We start from the raw sequence: 9881 nt of genomic DNA, 5'->3' as shown, positions 1-9881 counted from the left end.
TTGACCTGGAATACAAAAACTTTTCAACAACAACAAAAATCAGCTATCTAGCGGTCACATCAATGCAAAAGGATGTATTTCTTGGGTGCCTATATTTTTATTTTGAAGACAGAAAGCAAAGTAATCAAAATAAAGTGGGTTATGCATCTACAAATGAAGGCAACATTTGTCCTAATCACTTCACTACACACTATAGCAGGTAGGCCTCATTTTCAAAAAGTGGTTTTGCCCATATTGTATGTGCATGCTCTCTGCACTTCACCTTCATCTACCACTGGATTTTTCTTCTCCAAGTTATTTGCTCAGGGGACTCACCTTCAAAACAGCCAAAGAATGAGCAGGCAGAAGCTCAGCACAGTTCACTCTAGGGATTCCTCCTCCACTTGCCCAAGGTTACTAATGTCAAGAATCATTCTAATTGCTTCTGAGGCACTTGTCAGACATTTCACAAAAATTAATGACGCTACAGAAAATTCCAGTTGTAAATATTCTGTACCTGCTAGTCCTGTTTTTCCTATATGAGGGAGAGGTGAAACAGGCCTATGAAGTCACTGCAAGAAGTGGCAGCAAAGGACAGTAGGGCCCTGAGATTTGATCTGAGCAAGGTAAGTGCAGTATTCCCTCCTCAATCTGGTGGGCAACAATTGTGCTACTGATCCCAGATAGGTTCACAAAAGAGAAACAGAAGACATCGGCAAATCAAAGGCAGGGCTCATAGGAGCATTTCCTCCTGCATTTCCTCATCCAGCTACATAAATACAGCTAGGCAAAGCTGAGACACAGACCTCTCCCTACTCTGTGCAGCCATTCACTGTGCAGAAACAAAACCAATGCAGAGCTGTTGAAATTTAATTTTCAAAAACTTGTTTTTATTTTAACCACATATTATATGTTAGAGTGAGTAGTGTCTCTGAATTCACAGCCACACAAACACTAAGCTGAATACAGCAAGACCTCACCTAAACCAATGAACTTCACAGGATCATTAGGAGATCAGTCTTCATCATTCCACCAGTCTTCACTGAGTTTTTGCCATATGCTATGAAAATATAAATATGATAGAAATGATCAATTATTCAAGAAGAGCTGCTCATTATACAATTATTGTATATTATACCTAGGTCTTCACAGTCCACAAGCTTATGTGATTTTCATTTGACGGGGAAGAATAATAGACAGTTCACACAATTATATTTTTATCTTTCTTGGATGTCATTTGTGGAAAAATTCAGCAGCTTCCCCAAGTGGTTTATAGCACCTTGTAAAATAGTGTGCTTTTTTGTGTCTGGATGGTGAGTGGGTGACCAGACTGAGGGAGCAACCCCACTGGGCACTGAGACATTCCCCAACATTGTGGTGTCTCAAACTAACCTGTGCCCTTTCTCTACCTGAAAGAGAGTGATCACATTTTGAGCTCCAATTGTTACAATGCCTCAAGTCCAGGCATTGTAACTGTATTCTCAGCCACAAGTTGCGGGAGAAAATATGTGTTCTCTAAGTGGAACAATTCATTCTTGTTGGCACCATCTTATATTGCCAGAGCCTACTGCAGAACAGAGAGCTTGATACTATTCAACAGCACTAAACAATACTTTGAAATATAAAGATATAAAGATATAAAACAAATAAACTTGGTAGACTGAGACTGAAGAAATTTGACTGGACACAGGAGTCACTCATAAGAGAGGTGAAAGAGCATCATTTTGAATTATTCCAAAGCTAAGAATATACTTCTTTAGAAGCAGAGAAATATTACTTGTGAGATGTATTATATATATTGATCACAATAAAACAATACACTCTTGGAGAAGCTATGTACATAGAGCTGACAACAAATAAACAATTATCCAGCTTGCCAATGTTGGAACAGTAAGCAATATTGAGTGTTTTAAATGACACAGGAAAAATCCTGTTTTGTGCTTGCAGATGTGAATAGATGCCAATTAAATCAGAGTTTCAGTAAAATAGGCGGGACTTAACTTACACATGTGCAAGCAAAAGTAAGAAAGAGAATGAACTGGTATACTTACTCAAAAGGCTTGAGAACAAGCATCCGATAATACGCTAGACAGTTTACATATGAGGGAAAAGGAAAGAAAACATGAATAAAAATAATTTAAAACAAAATGAACATAACTTATGAAATGTGAGTGAAAAAAATATTTTAGTTCTGATGAACTAATAGCTAGTTGCATAAGACAAAAATAAATTTTTTAAATTTACAGAAGCAACTGCTGCCCCACTCGAAGTATTTCTGGAAATAGCTGGACATAGCAATATTAAAAGCCTAGAACAGGAACTAGCAACTGTTTCAAGCCACAGGCCAGAACAATCCAGCTCCAGTCAGTGTGGGCCAGGTGGCAGCAGGGGGGGAGGGAGTGGCTTCTGGTGCCACCACTGCTTTTCCCACCCCACTTCCTATCTGGAGTATGAGTACAGCTTCCAGCTGACCAGGGCCAGACATCTGAGAACTGCACCCTACTGCTACTGCTTCTGTACTGCACCCTGCTTCCCAGCTACAGCACAAATGCATCTTCCAGCCTGTGGGGAGCTGCTCCAGGCTCAGGTAGTTAGAAGCTACATCTGTACTGCTACATCACTCTCTGCATCAGCACCACCACATCCCAACCCACCAGCTACAGTGTGGGTGCAGCTGGAAGATGCCCAGCCCCTCCTCTGTTCCCCAGTAGCTCAAAGCCACACCCACCCTGAAGCTGGAAGGAGGACGGGAATGGAGAAGCAGCAGTGATGCAAACACAGCTTGCAACTGCCTGGCCCCAGTGCAGCTAAATGCTACCCAGCCCCAGCATGGATGCAGACAGAAGCAAAGCCTTCCAGCTCCATGGGCTGGATCCAGCCTCTGGGCTGTATGCTGCCCACCCCTCCTCTAAAACAGTAGTGCTTAACTAGGGCTGTGTGAAGCTTCAGGTTTTGATTCAATTCGGAGGAGAAATGGCCCGATTCGGGGACCGAATCTCCAAATCCAAATCGAAACAGGAGACCAGTTAAAAACTTTGAATTGTGTAACCCGGGTACACCCAAGAGTGCGCCCTATTCTCAATCGGATGGGATGGGTAGGCAGAAGCGGGTGCTGTGAGAGGAATGCCACTTTCCTCTATAGAGTTAACCCAAGCCCAAAGATCTTAACTATATACAATTTATTGAGTTATACATAAACATAAAACTAAATATCATATAATATACATATATTTACGCAGTGCCCTGCCCAGCTCCATCCCCTACCCAGCCCAGCCTCCCGGCACTTAAAAAAAAAACAAACAAACCAATAACCAAGGTCAAACCCTAAATAACACTATTTGCCCATCACAATAAAACAATTTCAGCAGCATCAACACAATACAACATCACAATACAACGTTTCAATTACAAAATATAAGCCGCAAACATGAACAATGTTAATATCATCTATTCCTTAATATAGTCCCTGACCCATGGCAAAAGATAGTCCTTCTTCCAATGGGGTCCCTTGGGGGAGGGTGTCCAGGAAGCATCAGGGGCACTTCCCCTTAGGGCCTTGACTAGGCAGGGGGCTGTTCACCCAGCCCCTTCTCTGAGGTTGCCTACCCAAATGTCTTTTCCCTGTGGGACCCAAGGTCCCAATAACTTAGGTGGCAGTGGTCAGGGCACAGCTCGATGGGGTCTCCTCTGCTGGAGCACCTCTCAGGCCTCTCCTATGCCGCTGGGCTTCTCCCCACCCTGTGCCCTGCTCTGGGCACTGAGGGCTCAGCTCCTCTCAGCTGCTGCAACACCGCTGCTGGTTTCTGGGTGCTGGACCTCATGCTGCAGCACTACCATTTCCCTGTACCCTAGCTTCAGCACCAAGGGCTCTTTTAGCACAGGCCAGACCCTTCAGGCTCCAGCCATCCATCCTCATGCTGGGTGGCTAACCCAAGCAGCTTCCACTGCTCCCTGGCCCCCAAGGCTCAGGTCCGGGTGCTGCCCTATGCACCATGGGACCTGGCTGCTTGCCAAGAGATGGGGCCTGAGCCACCTCACTGTGGCCCCCAAGACCCTTGCCCTGTGCACCGTGTGGCCCACTGGCCCTGCTGGGGTTGAAGTCATGAGCTGCTGCTTGTGGCTCCCAAAGCCTGGGCTCCTTGCACCAAACCGCACACCTTCGGAAAAGGGCGGGGCCTTGCTTCCCTTGTGCTGCCTCCAGATTGGTGGGTGGGCTCTACCAATCAAACAACAGACCCTCAATTCTGGGACTGAACACAAGCTCTGAAAAGGTAAGCCTGCTACAATTGATTTGAAGCATCCACATCAATTCTGACAAGCTTTGAAAAAGATCGGGCTGCTTTGGAGATTTGGCCATAGACTAAACAGGCAGCTGACACAGCTGCCTCCATCTGGTAAGTCTGCTGGGGTTAGGAGAGGGGGAAGGGGCAGGGCATGGAGGAGAGAGGGATTGGGGCTGGGGCTGGGGCAAGCTGCCCAGTTGGGGGCAGGGGAGCACGTTATTCGGGGAGCAAGGCAGGAGGGCATGGGATACAGGTAAGGCAGCACTGGGAGCGTGGGCTCTGCCCTGCTGCTGCTTGCCCAGCCGGGGTGGGCAGTGCAGGATGCCGGGGCAGCTTGCTCCAGATAGAAGAGGGCAAGCGACAGCAGGGCAGAGCCCCTGCTCCCAGCACTGCCCTGCCCAGATTCCACACCCCCTTGCACTGGCTGGCAAGCAACGGCACAGCAGAGCCCCCACTCTCAGCCCTGGTGCAGGCATGGCAGTGCTGGGAGCAGGGGCTATGCCCTGCTGCTGCCTGGAGCAAGCCGTTCCTGCATTGCACCCCTCCCCCACCCCTGCAACAGCAAGCAACAGCAGGGCAAGTGACAGCAGGGCATAGCTCCCATGGCTCCCCCCTCCAGGGCAGAGGCAGGCACAGCCAGAGGAGCCATAAGAGAAGCCCCCATGGCTGCCCTGCCCAGCTCCATCCCCTGCCCAGCCCAGCCTCCCGGAACTTAAAAAAAAAAAAAGAGCCCTTTACTCACCAACTCTGTCAGTGGGAATCGGGGCCTCTGAGGGCTCGTGGCAGAGCCCACCTGTGCAGTGGTATGCAGCAGGGATGGCACCCCTCCCACTTGGCACCCACATGGCAGCTGCGCCATGGCACTTGGCAGGGCACCACGTGCTGCCTGGGATCTGGGGCGGCTCCATCTGTCACCCAGAGTCCAGCACCATGCAGCTCCAGTAGCCCTACCTTCCAGACACTGTGCAGCACCCTGCAAAGCCACACTGTACCCATGCAATGTGACAGCTACCACACAGCTGCCAAGCCAGTGGTGGGGAGGGGATCCCCACTATTCCCCACTGCCCTGCACTGTGCACAGTGAGGCTCTGCCACAAGCACCCAGAGGCCTCAGTCACCGCTTCTGCAGCCAGTGAGTGTGGGGATTTTTTTTTTTGTTTTGTCTTTTTAAGTGCCAGGACTAGGCTGGGGCTAGGCTGGGGATGGGGCTGGGCAGAGCAGCCATGAGGGCTTCTCCCAAAGCGCCCCCTGCCTAGGGAGAGGCAGGCACAGCTGGAGAAGCCACGGGAGAACCTGCAGCCACCCAGCTGTGCCTGCCTCTCCCCAGCTGCTCCGAATCACCAAATCTATCTGAATCGGCACTACACCTTCAAAAGCAGATTCAGCAGAATCAATTTGGGACAGTGATCCGAATCTCTGAATCAAATCACTGTCCTCCAAATCAGCCAAATCCAAATTGAATACTTCCCTATTCACACAGGCCTATGCTTAACCTCTGGCTCACGGAGCCATGTCATGTGACCTATGAGTCTCCTACAGGTCCAGAAATTAGGTGGTGGGGAAACAGTAGCAGTATTAATCGCTGCTCCCTTGCTGCCAAATTTCTAGAGCCATGGGGAGGCCTGTGGGCCAGATGATGTAGCCCTGAGTCAGTCCAGCTGGTACATGGGATAGCTCTGTGACTGGAACTGGGTGTATGGAGCCAGGCCGGCATACTGGATCGCATTTGCAAATGAACCCCATGCTGAAGCCAGCCTGTGGACTGGCTGCGTGTGCAGAATCCAGCCTGTGGACCAGGTTCACACTACCCATACAGACCATGGCCTAGATAGGTCGAACCATCACTGCTCTAGAACTTCATTTGTTGCCTTGTTCTTCAAGAAATAGGGAAACATATTTCTTCAAAAAGTGCTTGGAAACAACTTCAAAAAGTGTTTTGAAATGGATTTGTGAGTACAGGAATTCTGAATTGATTTGCTGTCACTTAATGAAGTAGAAGCAATAAATATTCTCAGCAAACATTCACTTCATAATAATGTATGTATGGATTGGAGGGAGGTTAATCATTAAACAGAGCTGAAGCACAAACTCGAGTACAGTTCAGATGGAAAGAAATCATAACCAATCAGATTTACAAGTTAACTATAAACAGGAGTTAAGAGAAAGGTAGTTCCTGGACAATTCAGCCAGTATGCCCTATACACTTTTTTAGTGTGCCTAGCTACACAGAGACTTCACTGCTTTGATGACTGATTTATTCAGATTACAAAATAAAGTCCACCCAACATTGTAAGTGTTCACCAGGCTCCCTCAAAATGGGAAGAAGTAAATGCCAAAGTCTAGGACACTCTAAAGCAAAAATACCACCTGCCTCCATCCTTTGAAAGCAGTGACTATAAGCTTAGTTGAATCCTCTCATTACAAATATTATAGCTTTCACTAGGTCAGCCTTAAACTGTCTAGTACATCAAAACTGACCCCTGGGGTAAAACTGGGAACTAGAGTCCACTTGATCACTCCAGGAGGCTGTAATCTCTGTATGAAGTACCACACAGTAATTTGGTAGCCAAATTAATGATTGCAAAATGATATCACATAGCCCAGTGGTCAGGAACTTTTTTGTGGCAATGGACCCAGCTCAAATCCAAGATGGGCCATTTTTATTTACTTTTATTGTACCCTTTTCAGAAATAGAACATGCTTTACAATCTCAGGGTTTGTTTTATTGTCTTTAAAACAGAGATGGATAAAATTCATATGGTGACGCCTAGCAAGCAAACGTGTTGTGAGAGGTCCTGAACTAAAATCCCAGTCAGTATTCCAATAAGGTAAAATACATGTCATACAGCGTGCCAAGCATTTTTTGTGTATAGAAAAAATTTTGAATCTGTATAGATTATTCGGCTCCTTGTTCTTAGTCAATTCTTTAAAAGAAATGAGTACAAAACAGATCTGATTCCAGGGTCAGATTCTAGCCCTCAAAGTGAGGATGATCTCTTCTGGTGGTTTAGTTGAAAATTCAAAAAACTTCTATTACATTATATTATATTACATTATCTTTTTTGACAGTGTTCATAACTTGAGGTAGCAGCTAAAATTTCTTCATCTGACAACGTAAAATTCAGAATATGCCAAGAATGTAGGTGTCTCAGCAAGAAGAGCTGAAAAGGTCAAACATACCATGAGTTTCTCCCACCCATTTCCCATGTTCAGAGAATCAGAGTGGCTCCATCCTAACCCTCACCCACCAGAAATCAATTGTGTTGTAGAAGGTTTTGTAGTATACAGATGTTTATACTGACTCATAGTTTTGGTGAAAATGGTTTTAACACACAACCTGTTTTGAAAATATTTCACAGATCACAGCAAGGCTAGGGGTGATCCACAGGGGTACAGTTGCAGCCCTGTTTGGCTTTGCCACTTATGAGCTCTTAGTGAGGGGTCTGTCCAGAGACCATGCTTGCACCCAGCTCCAGAGCCCAGGGGTCGAGTGTCCATGCTGTGCCATTCATCCCCTCCTTTCCACAGATGCTGAATTCAGCAGGAAGGGAGAGAAAAAGAAGGATGCACAGCAAGATGCCCCAATCAGATGGTGAGCTCAGAACTCACTGCTTATGTGGAGCTCCAGCAGGAGCCTATGCTGAGCAGGCAGAAAGCTCAGAGCTCACTGTGCATGTGTGGCACAGCCAAAGTTGGGAGCAGGATTGCAGCCCCATACAAAACATTCTTACCCCAGTTCCTGGATCAGCTACTGAGCAGGGGCACATTATTTACATGGTTCATGATTGGGGCACCTAACTGGATGCTTCTAACAGAGGTCTGATCTTTAGACAGCACTGGGCACCAAACCTTGGGTGGGTAGCCCTCTCACAGATGACTCAAGTTAGACATGCAAAATCACTAGTCACCTTAATGTCTCTGACCTTGCTGGAAAAAAGAGCCAGTCAGGAATTTTCCTACACAATAGAGTTTCATCAGAAAATGCCAATTACAAAAACCTAAATATTTGGCAGAAATGTGTATTTCAATAAGCTTTACCCAAAATGCAAGCAGCAATGCATCAGACACCTGCCTAGGGCCTGGTGTAACAAGAAGCCCCTTCTTGCCTGCACCCCACATTTTGTGGATTTCTTTTTCCTTCTGAGTATTGGCAGAGACCTAGCACACTCATTGCATGGGTGTGCCAAGGGTCAGAGCAAGCCAGAAAGCTGAAGTGGCTTTCTGTAGGAGAAACCTACAAACTACATCTACATATCAATTGAGTTAAGTCTCACTAAAGAAAACAAAAGAACTAAAATATCCACTTCGAAGACTGTAAATATATCCTGCTGCTAACCTAACTCACTTACTCCTCACCAGTGGCGATGCATATGGGGCACACAGGGGTGCACATGCACCCCGTTGAGTGCCAGTGCAACCCCAGACTAGCTGTGCTCACCACTTAGCTGACGGGCAGGGCAGGGACAGGCAGGAGCACTGGTACCACCCCTGAAAGTCCTAGCCAGGGAGTGGAGTGCAGTTGCACTCCCAGAAGGAGCTGCAGCTGAAGCTATTGGCTGCAGCCACTCCCAGAAGCAGCTGCAGCCACTTCCAGAAGTGGCTGCAGCGATCAGCCGGAGCAACTGGCTGCTTTGCAATCCACCCTGGTCAGTGGGATCAGACACAGGGGACCCACCCCCCCGATCACAGAGTGGTTGCTGGAGAGCAAATGCCCCCCTTAACTAAGATGGAACAAATTGCCCATGATTTTTACTACCTCACATTGCATTTTTATATATTTCTCACAGTGCATTTTTATATTTCATCTGGCTCATCTTTACCGTGTCATGTACTCCCTGTAGAACAGTTATATCCTGTACTATTGTTAAAAACTGCATTGAAATTGTAATTGTAAAGTGATAAACTCTGCCATATTGGGCTGGTCCCTTGAGTGAATGCAAGTATGTATGATGATCAGTAGGTAATTAAATGACAAAGCAAGAACCTCTGGCTGTTAATTAACAATAGCCTAGCCAGAGGAACTTACCATTACAAAACTCTACTCTACAAGCCATTTTAAGCTAATCAAGCCAAGGAACTGATTCCTGGAATGGAGGACCCACTCTATTGGCTATTCCTGTAACCCATGGCATATAGTCATTGAGTCAATCAAGTCAAGGGTGGACTTCCAAAACTGCACATCCTGGCAGGCAGAGACCCCTGTGACTGACAGCTGTCATGTACTACTCAAGACTCACGTGGTACAGCAACATCCAGACTGGGCAGCCAAGATTGTACTGGGGGATTACGCAAGTCTGCCAGAAAGGGATAAAAGGCAATAAAGTATGACCCTCACTGGCACCCTCTCATCCACCACCTGACCTATCAAGACAGAAGGGCAAGCAGGTGACCCCCTTCTGGAGAAGATATCACCTTGGAGGAAGCTGACCATTGACAGCAGATCCACAGGGCATCAGATAGGTAGATATACAGACACCAGTGCTCTCACAATCACTACAGCAGCTACTATACACTATACTACATGGGTTTCATAGACATTAGGGCTGGAAGGGACCTCAGAAGATCATCGAGTCCAGCCCCCTGCCCAAAGGGCAGGAAGTCAGCTGGGGTCATAGGATC

Source organism: Crocodylus porosus, unplaced genomic scaffold (genome assembly GCF_001723895.1).
Source record: "Crocodylus porosus isolate Cpor-Errol unplaced genomic scaffold, CroPor_comp1, whole genome shotgun sequence".
Classification (NCBI taxonomy): domain Eukaryota; kingdom Metazoa; phylum Chordata; order Crocodylia; family Crocodylidae; genus Crocodylus; species Crocodylus porosus.
This window is presented reverse-complemented; position numbering follows the sequence as displayed.